The sequence below is a fragment of the Schistocerca nitens genome, chromosome 7 (assembly GCF_023898315.1).
Source record: "Schistocerca nitens isolate TAMUIC-IGC-003100 chromosome 7, iqSchNite1.1, whole genome shotgun sequence".
Lineage (NCBI taxonomy): Eukaryota > Metazoa > Arthropoda > Insecta > Orthoptera > Acrididae > Schistocerca > Schistocerca nitens.
In genome coordinates, this window is record NC_064620.1 from 397,189,517 (window position 1) to 397,202,071 (window position 12,555).

The following is a 12,555-nucleotide window of genomic DNA, read 5'->3' on the forward strand; positions in this document are numbered from 1 at the left end:
TTAGTTTTTCAGTTTATAGGATGTGTGTACATTTCATATTTTCAATTAATTCTAAAGAGTTTTTTATACTTGTGTTATTAATTAGTTTTTATGTTGGGTGAGGTGTATATGTGCTGACTTAGCCATGTGATATGTGGGAGCGCACTTGAAATTAATAATGTGCTTCATAAGTATTTCATCATTATGTATTTTGGGTTGGCTTTTGAGCCTTGCTCTTATTGGATTTTTTTTACTGTGTTTTGTTCATGTTCTTTCTCAGTATGACTTTGACTTCTTTTAGTGTGCTTTTCGTTTATGTCAGAAACCGGTAAGCTAGTTTCGGACATGTCTGAAAGAACAGTTACCATGTTGATCCTGCAGCCACCATGATTACGACGCAAAGGAATTACAGACATTTACTGTGAGTGGGCATTCGTTTAAATCAATGGAGAAGGTTGAAAACTTGGACCGGAAATGGATTTGAACCCACGTCTCCTGCTTAATAGGCAGGCAAGGATGACCAATGACCTCTTCAGTGTGGATGTACATCAGGCTCGAACTCTTACGAGAATCGACGAGATGCCGCGAGTGATGACCGTAATGGGCAATGTGCACTACATTATTTGGTGTGGCTAGGTGTAGAATTTGGATCTGCTGGGAGACGTGCAACAATAGTCTGTGCAGCTCGATGATCATTGTGTTGGATAGCGCACTGGTCAGCACAACTGTCTAGTAAGCAGGATACCTGGGTTCGAGTCCCAGCATGGGTAAATTTTTAACCTTCCCCTCTGGTTTAAATCAATGTCTACTCACAGTCAAGTTTTTGTATAGAACATCACTTCAGACACTTGCATGTCCATAACCTACATCATTATCCAGCTGGGTAAAAGGGACCTACATTCTAATTAGGAATCAGAACCACGTGTCATTCCCGAGATTCATTGTTGAAAGCCAAAGGTATAATAAAGGCAGACTGAAACTTTCCATGGTCCGGTCGGCGCTAGATCCTCCGACCTGTCAGTTTCCAGACATGCTTTTTAACACTAGGAAATCGGCAGTGACATTTTTCACAATAAATTCTATATTGTAAGTGATCAAGAGCTCAAACATACCACCGAAAGGTGTAAAGGCCTAAAATACTGTCACCACCACGCTGAAGACTGCACATATCCCTCCTCCACACTGCAGAACTAATCATCTGCAGAAACGACGCCCTAATACACCGACACGACAAAATATTATGAGTTGTTACTTAACAGTGTGTAGATCCACCTTCGGAACAATGGTTATGAGTGGTATGGTATCGACCTTTCCTTGGTAGGTACAGCATGTGCAAGTATGTGACATCACATGTTAGCGCACACGTTTTGGGTCACGGAGTTGGTAGTTAGTAGCGCCCCTGATGAGTACCTCCTGCTTCTGATCAGGCGACTTTTGTGACCAAGGTATCAATGTAATTTCACTATCATGCTCCTAAAACCATTGTAGGACGACTCTGAGCTTGTGACAGGGACAATTATGTAATTGTACGATTCCATCGCTATCGCACATTCGTTACTGGGTCACCTGTCCAGAACGCCACCTGGCGTCATTCAGTAGAGCAGAATGAAGTGGTCATAATGTTTTCCTTCCCCTTGTAACATGGTCGTCAGGATTTACTATAAAAGATGTTGATTAATTGATAACATGATCACGAAGAAATCGGACAACCAACACGCTGTTACACCGAAATTTCAATACGCGTGGCAATAATATCCCACTTCTGAATGTCTTAGAGTAAATTGGTAACTAAAATTAAACAATACAGTGACGACAAATGGAAGTTCGACGTGGAGTTTTAACGACGAGTCTTGATGCATATATGTATCACTTAATAATTTGGTAACTTAATAACTACAATAATCATTTGTACCATCTTACATACACATTAAAATACTATTTGTTGAGCAATTAATAAAACTATTGAAACACATAACGTGATGAAGTTCCTGGAGTAAATACTTCACTGCAACGGCAGAGACGACATGCTTGTAATGAAACTTTAAACACGAGAGCCGAAATGTGTTGTAATGAATGGTTGTGAAAATAGTTAATAAAAGAAATCAGTTGCCTGTACTGTCTTTAATTGTAACTTTTGCAACGTGAACTGTAACTGTTAGTGACAATCTTGGTTCAAACGGCTCTCAGCACTATGGGACTTAACATCTGAGGTCATCAGTCTCCTAGACTTACAACTACTTAAACCTAACTAACCTAAGGGCATCACACACATCCATGCCCGTGGCAGGATACGAACCTGCGACCGCAGTGGCAGCGCGGTCCCAGACTGTAGCACCTAGAACCGCTCGGCCTCTCCGGCCGGCGTCCTTATCGTTCCTTGTTCTTTTAACTACCATGTTACGTCAATAATTGCATAGTGGCACTCCTCTTCTTGTAATATGTCCATATCAGCCACATCATTAATAGGCATCCATATATGTTTCATCTATTATCATGGAATGCCCACTCTTCACACAGACGTCATGCTATTATCACGACCAGCCAACTGCCACAGCCTACTATTCTCAAAGTTGTTACGATAAAGAAAGTACCTGCCTAACTAGTGCAATTTTTGTACAAGGACATTAAACATATTTAATTTGTTTGCTTTTAACACTCATTCTACTCTTTAATGTAGCTTAACTTTTGAAGCAATTGACTGCACAAAAAATATCATTCGAAAATGGTGAAGTGTTGAGAAAGAAATTACGATATTTATGCAAATAGTTCCTCATATTACTAACAGCTGGCGTTGTTGGCTACAGTCTCAGATCACTGCCACATAGATTGAAATATTCCATATGTATAATGAAATTAATACACTCACAAATAGAATTTCTCCTGCGCTTTTATGTTTTGCAAGTGAGTGATTTTAAAAGAATGATACTGTTGTGACATAAATGTGTCATTACACAGAATGTTGTAATTTCAAAGTATCCAGCTCTCTTTACTCTCTTAAATATGTGGCTAAGTATTCTCCCAGCAAACCTAAACTGGCCATCTTTATTCATTCCATTAATACGTCCCTCAACTGATCTCTGTAAGGGTCACATGTTTTAACTTGTGAAATTCACGTTTTTTTATCTTCTTACGTTTACATTTCCACTTTTGTTGTATGTAAAATCTGTGTTATGTAGAGAAGGTACTTACACGCCGCGACGGTTAAATGAATGATAATAAATAAATAGCTTACTGTTGACGATAAACTCAAATACCTACATTCATAAAGCCGTTTTCAAAGAACTACGTAATAATTATTTGTAAACCATCATTAACATTATGTCCCATTGCTTTTTTCCCTAATGGGATTTACTATAATACTAGTATCGTTTGCAAAAAGCATCATTTCTGCTAGTTGAATGTTAAATAGAAGGTCATTGACATAGATAAGGAATATTAGTGGACGCAAACTCGAACCCTGGGGATTCCCTTTCTGTTGTGTCGCCAGTCAGAAAAATTTTCTATCCTTCCAGCATGGTCTGAATCATTTCGCACAACGTTTTTCCAGTTCTGTTTTAAGTTTGATTCAAATCACTTGTGCGTAAAGCCATAAATTGAGTTGTTCAGAAGTGTAACATGATCTACACAATCAAATGCCTTCGATATATCACACAATGACGAACTCGTTATATTTTATTATTTAAGACTTGTAATATTCGGTGGGTGAATCTGCAAATATAACTCTCAATTGAATAACGTTTGTGCAATCCAAACTGTGATATGCTATGTAGATTGTGACTATTTAAATGTGTCAGTATTGACAGATGTGTAGGTAATATCAAGAATTTTCCGAGGTAGTGTTATACTACTGCTACTATACAGGGTGTTAGTGGTATAACAGTAGATATTTCTAGTGATGACTGAGGACAGTGTAATGAAGAACAGTACGTCAGTATGCACTTCATTTTCGTACTAATAGTTATAGCTTTTACAAGCAGTGTTTTTTTAGGTTAGTTATTACCTCCAAATAGTCTTGGCACAAACAACACATTGAAGTCTATTTTCCGTACGTGTTTGTGGGAAAACAATTAGACGCAGACAAGAAGCAACTTACTTACTCCAGTCAGTAGGCCTACATATAAAGGAACAAGTGATCACAATGGCTGTATTATACCTGTAACACCCTGCGTATTATAACATCAAATCCACAATCATCGCCATATTCAGAGACAGGGTCGTCAATGATGAACACACAGCACTGAAATTCCGTTTAACACTTACACCATATTAAAGCCAGTCAGAAATGAACTGTATGGAGAGTTTAGCTATTGACAGAAAGATTGAATATTCCAGAATACTAGTATTTATAGAAACATCGAATATTCCAGGCTATACAAACATTAAAACCCTAAATTATTTCATGAACGTACCAGAATCGGTAAATACTGCATACCAAATAGTTTGAGGTGGTCGCGTTTGAAATGGCCATCCGCCGGCTGCCAACTAACGATGCTAACCACTACGCCCAGTGCGTGTGCGACAACCCGATGAAATATTAATATCCTAGTGGATGACGTTGGAGTCTCTGCGAGTCTATTCGCGTACTGGGCTGTTGTCTACAGGAAGATTGTCACGCCAAAAGATTGTAGTTAAATGCACGAAGGCGTACAGAGGATCTAAATTTGGTGCAAGGACTGGTGGTTATCCCTGAGCATAAATAAATGTAACGTAGTACGTATAGATAGGCGAAGGGTGCAATTACTATTAGATTAAACGAATAGCCCGATACCGCGGGGTAAAAATGTCCTGAGGGATACAATTAAATTTTCTGAGGGGTAAAAACAAAAGACTTCGTATAATGTTTCGGTTACGAAACTAAATTACTTGTGGAAGGTCATAGCTTTTATCGCCGTTTTATGAGACTCTAATAACATAAGTTAACATTAATTGAATTTTTTCGAGACACTGGACTTGACATGTGACACAGTATGGTGGAGTTTGCAGCTTTTGAATCGAACGTATTTACGACATCTTTTTCATTTAGTCCATCCAGTGCAAACACACATTGTATTTTGTACCATACACCTATGACTGTAAAATTGATACTTCACATATCCTCAATTGCCTCAATACAACACCTTATCCGAGTATTAGGTAGTTCCACAATGGACCACAAATTACTTCATTGTTCACTTCGCAATGGACAAAAGAACTAACTGACAACATGATACAGCAGCAACTATTTTAATGTTACTAAATTGTCGTAGGGTTCACACAATATTATTTATTGTTTATTACTTTTATTATTATTATTGTCATCATCATAAGTGACAGTGGTGAGACAAAAAGCATTGGCAGTCCCAAGCGTTCTAACGTCTGTCAATTCAAAGGTAACTTGTCCAGCAGTCAACTGATTTACAAACAGCAAGTATAGTGCACACATTTTAACCTGTTTTACTTTAAAAGAGGTGCTTTTGTCACTATGGAGTGGAGTGGAGCAAAGGAAGCTTGTTTTGTAACAAATGTCTACCCTCAAGGTGGACAGTTAGCCTCGTTAGTTAGTTTTCTTTTTTTGAGTTGTAAGTGACACTGCGGCGGCGTGGTTCCTTCCGTCCGTTTACGACGAACCTGCACCTACCTGTGAACACTGTCTCAGCAGATCATCAGTAGTGAAGCCGAGCAAAACCACCTGTACTTCGACGTGATCCAGGCTGCAATTAAAGTCACTAATCTAGGTTTCGGGAGAAAGTTTTCACACGAAATGAAAGGTTGGAAATTTTTGTCGTTAAATAATATAATCTGAAACTTAGGTGAACAAGTATCACTGCCAAGCCCGTGCTAGTCTTAACACAGTCACTCACAATGCCTTTCACTCGCGTTAGCAAGTTTATGGCGTTGCATTTCCCGAAAACGTGATAGCTACAAAAATACGGATTGTTTTTGATTGAGAATGCTCGCCAAATATTAAGTCTGTCGGTACCTAATGCAGTCACAGTTTTTAGCCAACGACCTGCTCAATACGCCACGCGGAACTTATGTCTTTTCTCGTCACAAAATTCATTTAAAAATTCCGAAATTTCTACACACCCATCGGAATAATTATGCCGTCACCTTACAACACTTTAGATGTATGAAACACTGCTAGATCCGGAAACTTCTCATTTTCATCGGAACTACTACTACACACGTCCGAACTGTTTCATGGCTAGGCTCCGAACCCTGTCTAGAATACTCTAAGTGTTCTCTACCAGCAGAAAAAAGGCACACGAAGAATATTGCTTTACCATTGGTCAGTTAACTCAACAGCCAATAGCAAAACATCATTCTCCCGCGTCAGTCGGCGCTTTTCATCAATAACCAATCGCAAAATAGTAAACCTAACGACTGCACTTTTTACCGACGTAATTATCTAATATGTTGAAGTTTTGTGTATACATAAAGTTATTCGCAGTGGTTAGACACTGGACTCGCATTCGGGAGGACGACGGTTCAATCCCGCGTCCGGCCATCCTGATTTAGGTTTTCCGTGATTTCCCTAAATCGCTCCAGGCAAATGCCGGGATGGTTCCTTTCAAAGGGCACGGCCGACTTCCTTCCCCGTCCTTCCCTAATCCGATGAGACCGATGACCTCGCTGTCTGGTCTCCTTCCCCAAACCACCCAACCATAAAGTTATTTACTATTGTTATTTATACCTGAATTAACTTTCCCTTTACCATAAACTTACTTTACAAATCTATTCTACAAAAATCCCCTTTGTCCACATCCATACCGGTTCGAAATGTTCCCACACTAAATCCCACTAAATAACTCGTTAAACAATTATCTTCATATTAACCTTAAACCACACTCAGGCATCATTCATACTGCTAAAACACATTTATAACATTTTACATACTCAAAAAGACATAACACTCTATGAAAATACTATAACAGTTTATGAAAAACATTCTATTACTTTAGTGCACTCTAGTGGGCACAGTCGAAACTAAATCACAGTTTCTATCCAATACTGTCCTCTATCGGCTGATACATAAACTACGAGCGCGTCCAGTCTCGCGACACCATCTGTCACTATCCCGCTCTGAGACACATCTACCACTTAACCGCCTCCAAGGCAGGATCGGTATACGGCGCTACGCCTCAACACTCTTAATGTACTGAAAATTGCGTCATGATTGTATAAAAAGATGGTTGGTAAAAATAAGCACTAATAGTGTTCGAAGATAATTCTCTTCCATTTTTGAGTTTAGAACTATCCTACAGTACGGTCTGAAACTTTGAATAGTACACCCTTTCTTCAGCTTAGGTAAATGGAGCCAATCGGTTGGTTCTTTTTGGTTTAGATATGGCCTACAGTGAGCCTTAAGCGGCTTATGTAGGCACCATTTTGTTCAAGAGTGGTTACAGAGAAAACACGAAAAATATTATTTTTGGGCACCAAAATCCAGCTCGGGATTACAAGACAGCTATGCACAGCGAATGGCTGGAATTCTTGCGATGCATTGCTAAGATGTTGATCTCAAAAAATTTTGCAAATTTTTTTAATATCTTTATCCGCCTCCAAAATACGTAAGTTCAGCACTACCCTATATGTACTCTCAAAACATGCACATAAAATGCTGTAGTTTAGAAAGTGGTACAAAGTTTCTGCGTTATCATCAGTATTCTGGGATCCACATGTTGTGCTCCTAAAGAACATGCAAAATTTTTGTACATATAAAAGCTGGTCCAAGGTGCAAAGTACTGGGTTTGTGGTATTTCAATTTAAGTAAGTAAACTGCCAATATTTTGTGACACATAAAGTTCTTTTTATGTGACTTACAAGCAAACAAAGTGATACAGCGGGAAAATACAACTGTCTGAAAACAAAAAAGGCAAATATATTTATTAAAAGACTGTTACTGAAAAATGGAATATCAGCTGCCATATTTCACCATCCTCAGCACCTTTAAAAACTTTCCCAAAAATTTTGGCATGCGAACATACTCATGCCTTTTTGTGCTGAGGGAGAAAGGAACAGTGGCAATGAGAGAGAGAAAGAAAAGTAACAAATGCTGGAAGATTATGGAGAGTGGTTTTGGTATAGAAAGGGCGAAGAAGTGAAAGCTAGTGTGAGATTAAGGGATGGAGACCGTGACAGTGGAACATAGTTGATAGGAACTGAACCGTGTTAACGAAATAGTGAAACGGACAATGCCCCTGGGATAGGAGTAAAGAAAAGGAAAAAGTGGAAGTGGGTAAAGGCCAGTGATAATGAAAGACACAGTCTATGACAATGACAATGTGTAAGAGAGAGAGTGGAGTGAGAACATACAGTAGCAGTGAGAAGGAAAGAATGAGACAGTAGCAGTAGGAGAGAATGAAAGAGAGAGACAGTTGTACTGAGGGGAGACAGCCCTACGAGATGCGTTCAATAAGTAATGCAACACTTTTTTTCCGAAATGAGGCTTGCTTTATTCCGGATTGTAACGCAGCATATTATTCCTCACTCGTTTGGCTGCAAAGCTGTACTTTCAGCACAATCTCCGTTCATTGCCAGGTAACTGGGACGACCTGTATGCCCGCTTGGCATCACTCCTCTTGTCGATGTCTGGGCCAACGTCTTACTGCCATCAACTTCCCACGGAGTGCATTCTTCACTGGGCCAAATAAATGGAAGTCAGAAGGTGTGAGATCCAGGCTGTAGGGTGGATGAGGAAGAACAGTCCAATGATGTTTTGTGAGCCACTCACAGATGCGCAGATTTCAGTGACACCTTACGTTGTCATGGAGAAGGAGAAGATCGTTAGCATTTTTGTTGCGACCAACACACCGAAGTTGTTTCTCCAGTTTCCTGAGGGAAGCACTTACACATTTCAAACTAACTCCTCCACAATGACTTTACTGGCTGAAGGAGGAGAAGTAGTGTGGCACAATTCCATGGATTGCCGATTTCTTCTGGTTAGGTGTCTAACCCATGTTTCTTCGCCTGTGCCGATGTTCGACAAAATATTGCTACGATTAGTCTCGTGACGCGCAGTTCCGTATAGGTGGTTCTCCGTTGCTCTTAATGGTCTTCTGTTAGGTGGCGAGGAATCCAGCGGGCACAAACCTTTCAGTAACCCAACCGTTGAACCACTGTGTCAGCACTACCATAGGAGAAGTACTGTTGTGCGCCAAGGTGGTTGATTGTGATCAGTCGAGCGCCTCAAATGAGAGTGTCCGCACGTTCCAACGTTGAAGGAGTCACAACTGTGTGGAGCCGGGCGACACGAGGGAAAGGATTGGTTCAAAAATGGTTCAAATGGCTCTGAGCACTATGGGACTCAACTTCTGAGGTCATTAGTCCCCTAGAACTTAGAACTAGTTAAACCTAACTAACCTAAGGACATCACAAACATCCATGCCCGAGGCAGGATTCGAACCTGCGACCGTAGCGGTCTTGCGGTTCCAGACTGCAGCGCCTTTAACCGCACGGCCACTTCGGCCGGCGGAAAGGATTGCTCGACCTTGTTGAGACGATGACGGACTCCTCGACCAACTACTGACAGTGCTTTTGTTCGCGGCCATAAGATACTCAATGACCGCCCTCTGCTTGGAACGCAACCCCTTTACAGATTCCATTTCGAAGGCCACGTGTAGCGCCACTACCTATCAGAACTTCATGAAATTATAGGGGCTAAAGCGGAAATATTCCATGATGTCGCACTATAAACTGCACATTTTTTTCAACTGAAAGTGGCTGAGGAAACAAATGTGTTGCGTTACTTGCTGAATGCCCCCTGTAGTAGGACAGAACGAAAGTCTTTGGCTGTGAGACGGGGATAGCTACAGACAGAGAGACACAAAGAGGTAGTGACAGTCAGTCGAGCTGTATTAGTGAGTGTGAATGGGAGAGTTAGGGTGGATGGATATGGGCGAGTTTTAGTGATGGGCTAGTGGGTGTGCGCGAGTTATAGTTCGGATAGCTTGTGTGAGTGAGGGTGTAAGTAGGCTGTTTAGGTTTTTTTGGTAACGCCACCTCTGTATGAAAATCACTGGCTGTGCTGTGTGCAGTCTGTGGCTGCTTTGCATTGTTGTAATACTCAACCATTGTAGTGTTAGGCAGCTGGCTGTGAACAGCGCGTAGCGTTGCGCAGTATGTGGTGAGCCGCCAGCAGTGGTGGATGTGGGGAGAGAGATGGCGGAGTTTTGAAATTTGTCATGAACTGCTCTATATATATATATATATATATATATATATATATATATATGATGATATCAAGGTAAATACATTGTTTGTTCTCTATTAATATCTTTCATTTGCTAACTATCCCTATCAGTAGTTAGTGCCTTCCATAGTTTGAATCTTTTATTTAGCTGGCAGTAGTGGCGCTCGCTGTATTGCAGTAGTGGGAGTAACCAAGACTTTTGTGAGGTAAGTGATTTGTGAAAAGTACAGGTTAATGTTAGTCAGGGCCATTCTCTTGTAGAGATTATTTAAAGTCAGATTGCGTTGCGCTAAAAAAAAATATTGTGTGTCAGTTTAAGGACAGTAGTGTAAAATTGTTCAAAAAAGGGGAAGTTTCATAAGGGGTAAGTTGCCTTTGAAAAGGAACTCGTATGTGTTCGCATGCCAAACTACTTGGAAAATTTTTTAAAGATGCTGATTAAGGTAGAATACTCCACTTTTCAGCGAGTGTTTTAATAAATGGGAGAATATTCGGCTTCTTTGTGCTCCAACTGGAACATTTTGTCGCTGGTACGCTACACGACAGACGCTGTGCATTAGGTACAGCTTCACTGTTGAAATATAGAGAGCTTACATCCCAAGAAGATTAGGAAAACATATTGTTTCCTCCCAATATTTTTGTCTTTTTTTGTAACCTAGCTCGTGACTGGTCTGATGCGACACAGCAGATAGTCCTCTATTGTGGCAAACTCTTCATATGAGAGTAGCATTGAACGATACTTTCTCAGTTGGATATATTCCAGTCTCTGTCTTTCCCTGTAGTTTTTACCCTCTAAAGCTCCTTCATGTACCACGCAAGTTATTACCTAAGTTTCAGCACTCTTCCTATCACCACGACTTTCTTATTGTCAGTGTTTTTCCATGTTTTCCTTTCTTCGCCAATTTTGCGACAATGTTTGTGGTAGACTTCATTTTCAGCATTTTTCTATAGCTCCACATCTACACCGCTTCGACTCACTTCTTTTCCGATTGCTCCACAGTCCATTATTCACTACATCACAGTATCATATTCCAAACCTATATCCTCAGAAATTCAGAAATATCTTCCTCAGGTTACGGCAGAAGTTTGATTCTAGTAGAATCCTCTTGCCCAAGAATGACCTCTTGCTCTAATCTACTTTCTATAACTTCCTTGTTTCGTCGGTTACGTGCCATTTCGCTTCATAGTTAGTAGAATTTGCTAAATTCGTTTACTTTGTGTTGCCCATTTTTAAAGTTAAGTTTATCAGTAACTAATTTATGCTGCTCCTAATTACTTTCGTCTTCCTTCACTTTAGTCTCACTCTATATCCTACATTTGTTAGACTGCTCATTCCATTCAACATGTCTTGTAATTACTCTTCTCTTTCACTGAGCATAGGAATGTGATCAACGAATATCGTCATTGATATCGTTTCACCCTTAATTTTAATCCCAGTCTTCGACGTTTCTTTTATTTCCGTCATGGGTTCCTCGATGCATTGATTGAACAGAAGAGGTAAAATACTTACACGCTTTTTAACCCGAACACTTTTCGATCTTCCGTTCTTATTGTCCCCTCTTGGTTATTCTACATGAAGTACACTGTATTATCAGAAGCACAAGAACACGCGTTGGTGAAAAACATTAAGGGATGTTTCCACCCTTCTTCTTTACGATTTCTTCAGCGCTGCTGCGTACACTTTAAGTGCGGTACCTGAATGTCTGTGGAGGAATGGGGACCATTGTTTCTCAAGAAACCTGAGAAGGCAATTCAATATTGGACACTTGAGTATGGAGACAAGTCGACGTTCTGACTTATCCGAAAGGTGTTCCATTCTGTTAGGGCTGAAACTCTAGGCGCCCAGTCAATATCAGAAATGTTTTTGTCCACAAACCGTTGCCTCAGAGATAATGCTTTATGGCAGGGTCCATTGTCATGCTGGCACAAACTGTCAATGTCTCCAAAATTTTCCTCTGCTGTATTCGTAAAATTTGTACTTATCTTTCCGCGTTTACCGTTGCCTGACGTGCAATGTGGGGAGCGCACCCTAACTACGAAGAACACACCCTTACAATATATACTTATGAGCAACATGATTACAAGAACCGTTAAACTGATTGTGCAATACTTCTAGCTCTTACTTTCCTTCGCTCTCTTCTGTATTTTGTGGGTGATATTTTTTTTCAGAAACTCTTACGGTATGTATTCACACTCGTAGTCTCTACTCACCAACATGAATATTCGTTTGATTCCAATTTCACACAATGATTTTAAAAAATTCCGAAAGCCTTATCTGCTACTTTATAGCAAGTCCCAGAAAGCTCTATTTGACTCCAAAGGTCGATCCCCTGTATCTACCATATCGACAGCCATTTCTTTCCCAGTAACGTCATCAATCAAGTCCTCCCCGTCGCAGAAGCTCT